Here is a 12,177-nt window from a genome sequence, read left to right as displayed (position 1 = left end):
AAATTTTATTTTGACACAATTTGAAACGTACAGAAGACCTATGAAAACAGTGTTAAGGAACCACGATATGGCCTTTACCCTGGTCTTACTTTTATTTTCCCTCTATTTTTCTTTATTTCTAAATCTTGCTGATTTTATCGATTTCATTAATCTTTACAAGGAAACTTTTTGTTTTTCTCTTTTTTTTATTGGCTTTCTCTTTCACTGACTTCTGCTCATTTTTATTAAATTTCCTTTCTTCCTGCTACTTTTTTTTCTTTAAAAATTTTTTTTATTGGAGTATAGTTGATTTACAATGTGGTGTTAGTTTCAGATGTACAGCAAAGCGAATCAGTTATACATACACATAAATCCACTCATTTTTAGATTCGTTACCCACGTAGGCCATGACAGAGAATGGAGTAGAGCTCCCTGTGCTATATGGTAGGTCCTCGTTAGTTATTAATTTAATATATAGTAATGTGTAGAAGTCAGTTTATTCCTGTTAATTTGGATTTAATTTGTTCTTTTTCTAGCTACTTAAAGTGGAAAGTTAGATTATTGTTCAAAACTTTTCTTCTTCTGTAATATAAGCATTTAAAGCTATAAATTTCCCTCTAGGAATAGCTTTAGCTATATCCCACATATTTTGATATGTTGTAGTAGCTTCCGGTTTAAGATATCTTAAAATTTCTCTTATGATTTTTTTATTAGTAGTGTGTTATCTGATTTCCAAATACTCGGGGCCTTTCTAGATTTCTTTTATAACATATTCCATCAACTATCAGTGCTTTAATATTTATTTATGTTATCATCCAGCGTATGGTCTATCTCAAGGAACATTCTTGTGTCCTTGAAAAGAAACATCTGTATTCTGCAGTTTTCGGGTATAGTGTTCTAGACACAGACATGGACAGAAGGAAGACGATGTTAAGATACAGGGAAGACAGGCTCCAGAGGGAACTAACACAGCCACCACCTGGATATCACACTTCCAGCCTCCAGAACAATGAGAAAATAAATTTTTGTTGTGTAAGCCACACAGTCTGAGGTACTTTGTTATGGCCCAACTAACCCAACTTGCTAGCAAAGTTATATAGCTTACTGAGTGCACGTATTTAGGATTGTTAGATCTTCTTGATGGATTGACTCTTTAATCAATATGAAATTTCATCTTATAATGTATTTTTCCATCCTTTTACTTTTCCTTTATCAGTGTCTGTATGTTTAAAGTGTGTCTCTTCAGACAGCAGAGATTTGGGTCATTTGTGTCCAATTTGATAATCTCTGCCTTTTAATGGAAGTGTTCATTTTACAACTAATATAATTATTGACATGGTTTGGTTTAAATCTACCATCTTGCCATTTGTTTTATATTTGTCCTACCTGATTTTTGTTCTTCTGTCTTCAATTAATTAAATATTTTTAGTAGTTTATTTTATTTCCTCTATTTGCTTTTTTAGCTCTTCCTTTTTGTATAATGTTATTAGTTTAGCTCTAGGGGATTACAATACATGCTCTTAATTCATTACATTCTGCAAAGCCAAAGACTTCTTTTCAGCGATGTTTCAGTGACGTTTTTTGCTGGTAAACTTTAATGTGTATCCCAAGTTTCTATGGCAACGTGGTTTATCAGGGTGGTTGCTTTCTTAAGTTGGGTTCCTAAAAGCACATGTTGAAACAGGAGGGAGGTACAAATGATTTATTAAGGAAGTGTTGCCATCCAAAATCTTGGCTTTCTTTGCCCACTGAAGCCAAATGAAAAATACAGAGACAGAGTTTAGAGGAAATAGAAAGGTGGCTTTTATTCTCAGCCAGTGGAGAGGGGAACGGGGTAGGCCCGTGCCTTGAGAACTGTGCCCTCTGCCATGAGGGGTTTGAAAGTGAAAGTGAAGTCACTCAGTCGCTCAGTCGTGTCCAACTCTTTGCGACCCCATGGAGGGTAACCTACCAGACTCAGCGGTCCAAGGGATTTTCCAGGCAAGAAAACTGGAGTGGATTGCCATTTCCTTCTCCAGGGGATCTTCCCAACCCAGGGATCGAACCCGGGTCTCCTGCATTGCAGACAGACACTTTACCATCTGAGCCATGAGGGGTTTAGGGGTTCATATGAGGCAAGGGCTGGCAGTCAGGAGTTGGTGATGAGAAACAAAAGTGACAGGATCTTGATTTCTTCCTCTTGCATTGTTTCAATGACAGTCATAAACTGGTGTCAGCTTACTCAATTACAGCAACCCGGTAATTGAGTCTGGCAGTTCAGTGGCTCTGCCGCCTTCCTTCTGATATGTAACTACAGGGGGAAGGGTGTTGTAAGGATAAACACCAGATAGGGGGTGTATTTAGCAAAGAGTCAAGGGAAAAGACGTGTGAAGTGTAGCTCCTGCAGAGTTAGGAGGCAGAAAAGCAAACTTAGTTATAGACATGCAGAGTTAGAAGCAGTTAAAGTAAAATAAAAAGAAAGCTAGGAATGTTCAGGCCTGCTCACTGTTCTCTTATATTCTTTGTTCTCAAGAAAGGGAAAGAGAAAAACCCATTTCTTTTTTTTTCCTTTTCACTGCAACAGAAGTGCTCCAGGGAAAACAAGGAAAAAATGGGGAAAAGAGGTATAGAAAGGGAAGCAGCCAGGAAGAGGATGATGTTGGCCAAGCCCCAGCTTCGGCCTGATCCAGGGGGCAGTTCTGAAGGGTAAATTATACCTCACGTAGTTCATCCTTCTTAAACAAGAGATCTGTACTTTCATACTCCTGAACCAACCAGTAGCATGGACCCAGTAGGGAGAAGAACACAAACTCTCAGGGAATTCCTGTTCTGTTTGTATGATGATGTTCAAAGTAGCTCCCATAGCCCAAGGGAGATCCTCTGAATGAAGTCGCAGATATAAGCCATTAGAAACCCAAGGCATGGAAGCTAAAGAATGACAAAATAGAAAGGGTGAAAGGAATTGATATTGTGATTTATAATAAGAAATATATATTTGGTCTTTGACCCTGTTCCTGGCGTAGGGCTCCTAAAATCCTTGGGACTTCCTATGTGATAAAGACACCATAAAGGTTTCTTTTCAAGTTGTGTTAATGAAGTGACTTGGGAAGCTGTTGGGTCATCTAAGGATGAGCTAGTTGCCAGGGGAACAAACCATGTGATTAGAGGTTTCGAACTTTGAGTTCCACTCCCCTGACCTCCAGAGAGGGGAGAGGGGCTGGAGATTGAGTTCAATCATTCAATGACCATTCAATGGTCAATGATCTAATCAATCATGCCTAGGTAATGAAGGTTCCATAAAAACCCCCAAAGGACAGGATTTGGAGAGTTTCTGGGCTGGTGAACATGTGGAAATTCAGGGAGAGGTGCTCAGAGAGGGCATGAAAGCTCTGCACCCTGCCCACACACTTTGCCGTGTGTATCTCTTCTGACCGTTTCTGAGTTATATCCTTTTATAAAACACTGGTAATCTACCAAGTAAAATATTTCTCTGGGTTCTAAGCTGCTTTGGCAAATTAATGAAATCCAAGAAGGGGGTCATAGAAACCTCCTATCTTGAGTGGTTGGTCGGAAACCCAGGTGAAAACCTGGAATTATGATTGGCATCTGGGGTGGGGGAGAGTCTTGTAAGATTTAGCCTTAAACTGTGGTTATCTATCTTTAGGTAGGTAGTATCAGAACTGAGTTGAATTGTAGGACACACAGCTGATGTGGAAGAATTGCTTGATATATGGGGGGAGAAAACACACATCAGAATTAGAATCAGAGGTACCCAAGGGGATGTAGGTGAAGCACCAACAGCATTTGCTGTGATAGGACAGTTATGAACGAAAGGCCCTGACAAAATTTCCAAAAAAATGCGTAACTTCAGTAGAAAGTCAGTTAATACGATTTCTTTTCAGTGTGTGCCTGTGAGAACATAGTGGGATGTTTCATGGGCCAACCCATTAATATATCAAGATGAGAAAGTCTTGCCTCTTTGATAACCACTCATCTTATACTCCCAAGAACTAAGGGCAATATCTAGGCCATCTGACTCAGGTTCCTGCGTATATATTGGCCAACATAGTTTTTAAGATACTTTTTTATCATTTTACCCCCTTGATGAATCTACAGTGAGAGTTGACAGTTAAGTTCTTGCTGTTTCTGAAAGACTTCCAGTTTGACCAATGAAGTGTGTGTTCCATTATATTAAATAATAGCAGTATTTCAAATCGGAGTGTGGTAACTTTTCACAGCTCTTTGATGATGGGAGTATATGATATTTTGCATGTGGTGATATTTTTGTATTTCCCATGAATATGTATTTATGTGATCAGTATTTGTTCATCTGGATGAAACCAAACAGAATGATTCTATTGTGGATTTCCCCCTCCCATTATATCCTTAAAAGTGGCTGACATGACAGTATTACCACTCACAAAACATGTTGGAACACACCGATACCTTTTATGAGACCTCCTTTATCATAGCCCACCGCTTAATTCACGTGAGCCATCCCCACCGGTCTTGCCACTGAAGTGAAGATTCTTGGGCGCCATCAAGTGGCCATCTGGGGAATGAAGGTGAGCTGGTTGAAGACCATTTGGCCTCAACAGATGTCCCTGTAAACTTGCAGCCTGGTTTCAGAGCAGAACAGCATTCAAGAAAGTTAAAGTTTCAGAGGAGCCAGTTGAAAGTGAAGGAAATAAAGTCATGGCCCGAGAAGAGAGAAAATGGTTGCGGTAGCCATGGCATTTTGACTTGGAGCACCTCATGACTTCTTTAGAAGAAGTTAGAAGGCGGGGAAAGTCATTAATCTAAAGACATTTGGAGACTTCTTTTCACTTTGTTGCTTTCCAGTTGGCCACAAATATGAGCAAGCCCAAAGTCAGCTGGAACAAATAAAGACATTGGCAGATTTATATGAAGGGTGTGTGTTTTGAGGAAAGCAGTCAGTGACCTATGCAGACGTCACACATCTAAGGGGAACATCGAAGGGGAATGACACTGAAACCAATGAAGAGATCCATCTGTGTAAAAGTCGACAGTAAGATGTCCTCCGTCTTTCTCCTCTGCCCGCCTCAGCCCAGACCACCGTCACAAGAAGGTGGCTGCAGCTCCGAAAGAAAACGACTCTGTGGGGGTCTGTGAGGGGGAGTGAAGAAACTTTTCTCAGAAGTTTCCCCAGGAGATTCCTCCCCATATCTCACTGGCAGAACTGTATCCACACTGGATCAATCCCTGTTCGGGGGAATGGTACGCAATTAATCAAGATTTGCCCCTGGACTGGGAAAAGTGGTAGTTTCTAGGGGAGGAGGGATATATATAGAGATGTCTGCAAGAAACCAAGATTCTGTTAACAAAAAAGAGGGGAGAAGGGTTGTATAAAGGCAAACAGGTATGTTTTCAAAAACAGTAAGACAAATACGAGGTTTTGAATATATTGGAGTTGGAAGTGAAATTGTTGGATTTAGTTGGGGACGATGTGTAAGGGTAATATGACCAGCCAAGATGAGTGAAATGTAATACTAACATACTTGGACAGTAGATGGGAATTGTATTTTGGTTTTCAGAGGGAGTGCTGTACCTGAAGAGGAGCAGACCTCTCCCCATTTAGAGGTAGTCATGGACAGATGTGAGAGTTGGCTCATAAAGAAGGTGGAACACCGAAGAATTGATGCTTTCAAACTGTGGTGTTGGAGAAGACTCTTGAGAGTCCCTTGGATTGCAAGGAGATCAAACCAGTCAATCCTAAAAGAAATCAGTCCTGAATATTCATTGGAAAGACTGATGCTGAAGCTGAAGCTCCAGTACTTTGGCTACCTGATGGAAGGAGTTGACTCACTGGAAAAGATCCTGATGCTGGGAAAGTTTGAAGGCAAAAGAAGAGGGCGGTAAAGAATGAGATGGTTAGATAGCAACCCCAACTCAATGGACATGAATTTGAGCAAACTCCAGGAGATAGCGGAGGACAGAGGAAGCTGGTGCGGTACTGTCCCTGGGGTCACAAAGAGTCTGACATGACTTAGTGACTGAACAATGAACAACAACAAAGACAAAAACAGAGGGAGACTCCAATGAGACAGATGTCCTGGTCACTGGCTGTGGCTCTAGACAGGACAGAGTCCAGAGGCACATCTGGTGCTACCAGTTGTACAGAGGATTATAACAGCAATGGAAATTGTCTCCATCAGTCTTTGTACAACAAACGTAAGTATTGCTTTTTAATGGCAGAAAAGAGTGTATTGCTTACTGCAGAATCAAGGGTACCTAATACACAGCTGACAGGACTTGTTTAAGGGAAGAAAATCCATTTAGATTTTAAGACCTAGGTAATCATGTAATGTGGTTAGCTTGAGTTAGATGCAGTAGAGGGTTTATATTTGAAGCATGATTTAATATTTACTGTCAGCAAAAGCCAGACATGTCCAAGAAGGTATGCATTTGTGAGACTGTGGTGAGCCCAGGTCCCTTGAGGATGGCTACTTCCCTAGAAGAAAATGAACGTCTTTTTTTTTTTTTTTAAACTGATTTGTCGTGTCCAACTAATGGGCTTGGGACAGGCATAATTGTAATTAATTTTAGAGTCTTTGTGGCCCTTGACAGCACAAGAAGAAAGAGAATAGGAAATCTCATTTGGGCCTTTTAGTGAGGAGGAGGCCAACAGAAGGCTGTTAACATATTGGATGAGAACAGTTTCCAGGAAACGTTACATTATTTAAATCACTTTTAAGAACTAATACAGGAGTTGCAGGCTGAAACTGCAGATTAAACATTCACATCTAGATTCATTCCCTCTAAAACTCCTGCTAAAATCATAGTAATTTTTTTAAGCTACAATATATCTACAAAGATGAGGGAACAGAGAAGACAGCAGTAACAAAATTTTGGAAGTTAGCAGAAGAGGAATGGTGACTTTTAGCAGATCCAGGAAGAGACAGGTCCTGGACTAGTAGTGGGCAAAAGTGAAAACCAACCCAGTTAATATGGAATTCTGAAAAGGCACAGCCACTGACGGAACCAGGAATCTCTGGAATTGGGAGTAAAGAAGTGTATAAATTAATGAGGATTGGGCAAAAGCAGTTTGAAAGATCCCTAGATCCCCCTACCCCACTGCATGCATTTGGGCTGGATTCCCCGTTACTTCACTCCTTATGACCATATTTTCTTTTAATTCCTTGAACACATTTTGTTTTAGGTTTTTGAACATATTTATAATGATTTCCTTAAAGTCTTTGCTAAATTCAGCATCTGGGCCATCTTGCAGTCAGTTTCTATTGACTCTTTTTTGTTGTTTTTACTATGGTTCACATTTCCTTGTTTTTGTTTTTGACATATGTAGAAATTTTAGACAATTTAATGGCCACTGTGGCTGGTACATTTTAGAGGCTCTAGATTCTGTTATCTGCTTGACTTCTAGTATCTATTTTATCCTCAACTTAGTAGGAGCCTCTCTCTGGAAAGCCTCAGGTGGTCTTCTCTTATACATGTGCATCCCAGACCTGAGCCAAGTGTTCACAGGGGACCCCCCACACATATAGATTTTTGCCTCCCACACTTCATAGCAACATCTTTGTCAGCGCCATGACCTGTAGACTGTAGCTGTTTCAACAACCCTGAACTCTGATCTCTATCTCTTCAACTCAGCAAGGCATTCCTACTCTGCTAGGACTTCAGCTTGCTGTGCTATGGTTGAAAACTGTTTCCCAGCAGAGAACAAAAATGATTTGGGGGCACATCTAATGAGTTTCCCTTCTCTCAAGGATCAGTGGCAGGTACTGTCTGTTGTCCAAGGCAAATGAGAATGGTTGCCCATATTTTTTTGTCCAGTTTTATGGTTGTTTGAGGCTAATCTGGTACCAAAGTTTGTATCATAGCTGGAACCCTTCCTTACCTGATATACTTTAAAATACATATTTCTTTATTTGGCTGCACTGGGTCTTAGTTGTGGCAAGCAACTTTACCTGTGACGTGCGAACACTTAGTTGTGGCATGCGGGATCTACTTCCTCAACCAGGGATCAAACCAAAGCCCCCTGCATTGGGAACACGGGTTCTTAGTCACCATACGACCAGGAAAGTCCCTTACTTGATACACTTTTATTTCTTTCTTTTATCATCCCTTCCCCTCCACTTCATCAATTTAAGTCAGTTCTGTGTTTATTGGCTCAGAGGAAAGAGAAGGTGATAATGAAAGTAGAAAACAATAGTCCAAAAATACAGTTCAAAAAAACCAAGCCTATTGAGAAGGTAGGGTTCTCTAAGGAGATCAGATAAGAGCCCCTTAAGCCTTAAGCAGGGAGAAAGAGGAATGAGAGATTGATTTCTAATAGCAATGATGAAGTGGGTTCAAGAAAACAAAGTCCTGGGCTTCCCTGACAGCTCAGTGGTAAAGAACCTGTCCGCCAACGCAGGAGACATAGGTTCAATTCCTGGTCTGGGAAGATCCCACATGCCATAGAGCAACTAACCCCACGTGCCACAACTACTGAGCCTGTGGTCCAGAGCCCAAGAGCCGCAGCCACTGAAGCCAGTGTGCCCTGAAGTCCGTGCACTGCAACAAGAGAAGCCTGAGCACTGCAACCAAGAGTAGGCCCCTCTGGCTGCACCAAGAGAAAGCCCAAGAGCAGCGACGAACACCCAGCACAGCCAAAAAGAAAAATAAACAAAAGGTTTGTAAAAATAGTCAAGAGCACCATCACATCTCCTTATGAGAGCTTTACATCCCTGATTTCATTTAAGCTTATTTCATTTAATGAAAGTCCTTTACCTCATACTCCCTCTGATGCTTCTTCTGACATACAGATGTACCTGCTTGAGGAAAAAATGCTAATAAAAGTGTACATTTACTCTGTGCCAGGCATTATTATGCTAAGGGCTTTATGTCCCTTAATCTTCATGCTAAAGCTATGAGATATATACTATTACCTTCATTTTGCAAATATGAAAACTGGATTTTAGAGTCAGACAATGAAGTGATTTTTAGATTCAAATCCACTAGAAGCTTTACTTTATATTACGTGCAATCTGTGGAAGAAAACTAGGTCCAAGAGTCTAGTAGGAATGTCTGCGATACGATTCCCAAAGTGAGTTTACTTACAATTTAAGTAAACAAATTCCCTTATATCTGCTACAACAAACATTCGAAGATGAAATGAATAATCTTCTTGGCTAAATATTGTATGCTGGGAAGACATCAAACAAAAACTTTGTAGTTAGCATTGTTCTTTCTATTCCTTTATCTTTCTGTACTTTAGTTTGGATATTTTCTATTGGCCTGTCTTCAAGTTTACTAATCTCTTGCCTCTGCTGCGTCTGGTCTGTTGCTCAGCACATCTGAATGCTTCCTTTCAGATATTGTTAATCCTAGGATGTTCATTTGGTTTTTATATATTTACATAGTCTCTGTTGAAATTTCATAGCTTGCCACCATTTGTTCATTGATCCTCCTATTTTCTTTAACATATTTCAATGGTTATTTCATTGTTAAAATTTATTTTATTGAAGTATAGTTGCTTTACAATGTGTTAATTTCTGCCATATGGCAAAATGATTCAGTTTTATGTATATACATTCTTTTCCACATTCTCTTCCATCATGGTTTATCACAGGACATTGAATATAGTTCCCTGTGCTGTTTATTCATTGTATAAATAATAATTTGCATCTGCTAATCCCAAACTCCCAATCCATCTCTCTCCTATCCTCCTCTACCCCTTGACAACCACACATCTGTTATTTATGTCTGTGAGTCTGTTTCTATTTCATAAAAGTTTATTTGTGTTATATTTGAGATCCAACAAAGGTCCGTCTAGTCAAGGCTATGGTTTTTCCAGTGGTCATGTATGGATGTGAGAGGTGGACTGTGAAGAAAGCTGAGGGCCGAAGAATGGATGCTTTTGAACTGTGGTGTTGGAGAAGACTCTTGAGAGTCCCTTGGACTGCAAGGAGATCAAACCAGTCCATCCTAAAGGAGATCAGTCCTGGGTGTTCTTTGGAAGGAATGATGCTAAAGCTGAAACTCCAGTACTTTGGCCACCTCATGCGAAGAGTTGACTCACTGGAAAAGACTTGATGCTGGGAGGGATTGCGGGCAGGAGGAGAAGGGGACGACAGAGAATGAGATGGCTGGATGGCATCACTCATGACTCGATGGACATGAGTTTGGGTGAACTCTGGGAGTTGGTGATGGACAGGGAGGCCTGGCCTGCTGCAATTCATGGGGTCGCGAGGAGTCGGACACAACTGAGCAACTGAACTGAACTGAAACATAGGTGATATCATACGGCATTTTCCTTTCTTTCTAACTTACTTCACTCAGTATGATAACTTCCTAGTCTATCCATGTTGTGGCAAATTGCATCATTTCATTCTTCTTTATGGCTGAGTAGTATTCCAGTGTATATATATGCCACATCTTTATCTGTTCATCTGTCAATGTGTGCTTGGTTGCTGCCATGTCTTAGCTATTGTACATAGTGCTGCAATGAACATTGGGGTACATATATGTTTTTGAATTATATTAATAGTTTTTTTCTGAATATGTGCCTAAGACTGTGATTGCAGGATCATATGACAACTCTATTTTCAGTTTTTGGAAGAGCCTCCTTATTTTCTGTAGTGAAAACACAGCTGTACCAGTTTATATTCCCTTAAATGGTTATTTTAAAGTCCATGATATCCAGATCAGATATGGGTCTGCTTCTATTGCCTCATGTTTCCTCTTGATTATCAGTCACATTGTCCAGTTGTATTAGTTTCCCACTACTAGTTAATAAATTACTACAAATTTAGAAGTCTAAGACAGCAGTGATTTATTATCTTATAGTTCTGGGGGTCAGAAATCCAAAATCGGTCTCACTGGGCTAGAGTCAAGGTGTCAGCGGGGTGGGTCCCTTCTGGAAACTGTAGGGAAGAATCCTTTTCCTTGTCTTTTTCAACTCTGATGGCCACCTGCTTCCTTAGGCTTGTGGCCCCTTGTCCACATAACTCCAAACTCTCACTTCTATCCTTCCACCTACTACTGACTCTGACCTTGTGATTTTATTGGGCCCCCCTGGATAAGCCACAATACTCTCTCCATCTCAAGATCCTGAATCACATCAGCAGAGTCCCTACAGGTTCTGAGAATTAGGACAGACACATCTTTGGGAGGACATTGCTCAGTCTACCATACTGGCTTTTTCTATGACTTGTAATTTTTTAATCATATGCCAAATATTGTATATGAAAGAATCACAGACAGTGAAGTTAACCATATTCCCCACTAGTGTGTGTGTGTGTGTGCTTGGTTGTGTCGGACCCTTTGTGACCCCATGGACTGTAGCCCGCCAGGCTCCTCTGTCCATGGGGTTTTTCAGGCAAGAATACTGGAGTGGGTTGCCATTTCCTGCTCCAGGGGATCTTTCCAACCCAGGGGTCAAACCCACGCCTCTTGCATCTCCTGCATTGGCAGCAGATTCTTTACAACTGGGCCAGCTGGGAAGCCCATTTTCCCCTAGAGGGTTGATGTCTCCTATGTTAGACAATATATCTTAAAGGGATGGGTGCCTCAGTGAAATCAGGAACTGAGCTGAGTTGGGGTGAGCTGCAGCCTTAGTTGGATTCAGTCCACCTCTGATTTAGTTATCCTGAGTGTGAGATCTATCTTGTGTTTTTGCAGGCTCTTCTCCCCAGTGAGACTCCACCCTCCAATTACCAAACGACTGCGGACCTTGTGCTACCTTTCCAGCCCAGGTCCCCAGCCAGGCCCTACCCCGGCCCCACCATCATCACCCCTAGTCTCCCCTGTCACTCACCAAATATCCCATAGGAAAAAGAGCCTCGCATCTAGATTCTAGTCTGTAATAGGAGCCTGAATGGCTTCAATCGTTCACCGTAAAGCAAACCCAATCTTCAGCACGGCAGTGACTCGGAAAAAATGACCAACAATCTCAGCTCATCTAGAATGAGATCTTCCTGCTCTGTTCCTACTGCTCTCTGAAGTCTTTTTTAAATTTTATTTTATTTTATGTATTTTGGCTGTGCTGGGTCTTCGTTGCTGCTTGGGCTTTTCTCTAGCTGCGAGGAGCTGTGGCTACTCGCTAGCTGCAGTGCGCGGACTTCTCGTTGCAGTGGTTTGTCTTGGTGTGGAGCACAGGCTGTAGGGCATGTGGGCTTCAGTAGTTGCCACACGTGGGCTCAATAGTTTCTGCTCTTGGGCTCTAGAGCACAGGTCAATAGTTGTGGTTCACAGGCT

Source organism: Bos javanicus, chromosome 21 (assembly GCF_032452875.1).
Source record: "Bos javanicus breed banteng chromosome 21, ARS-OSU_banteng_1.0, whole genome shotgun sequence".
NCBI lineage: Eukaryota > Metazoa > Chordata > Mammalia > Artiodactyla > Bovidae > Bos > Bos javanicus.
The sequence above is the reverse complement of the archived record's forward strand: the minus strand, read 5'-3'. Positions refer to the sequence as shown.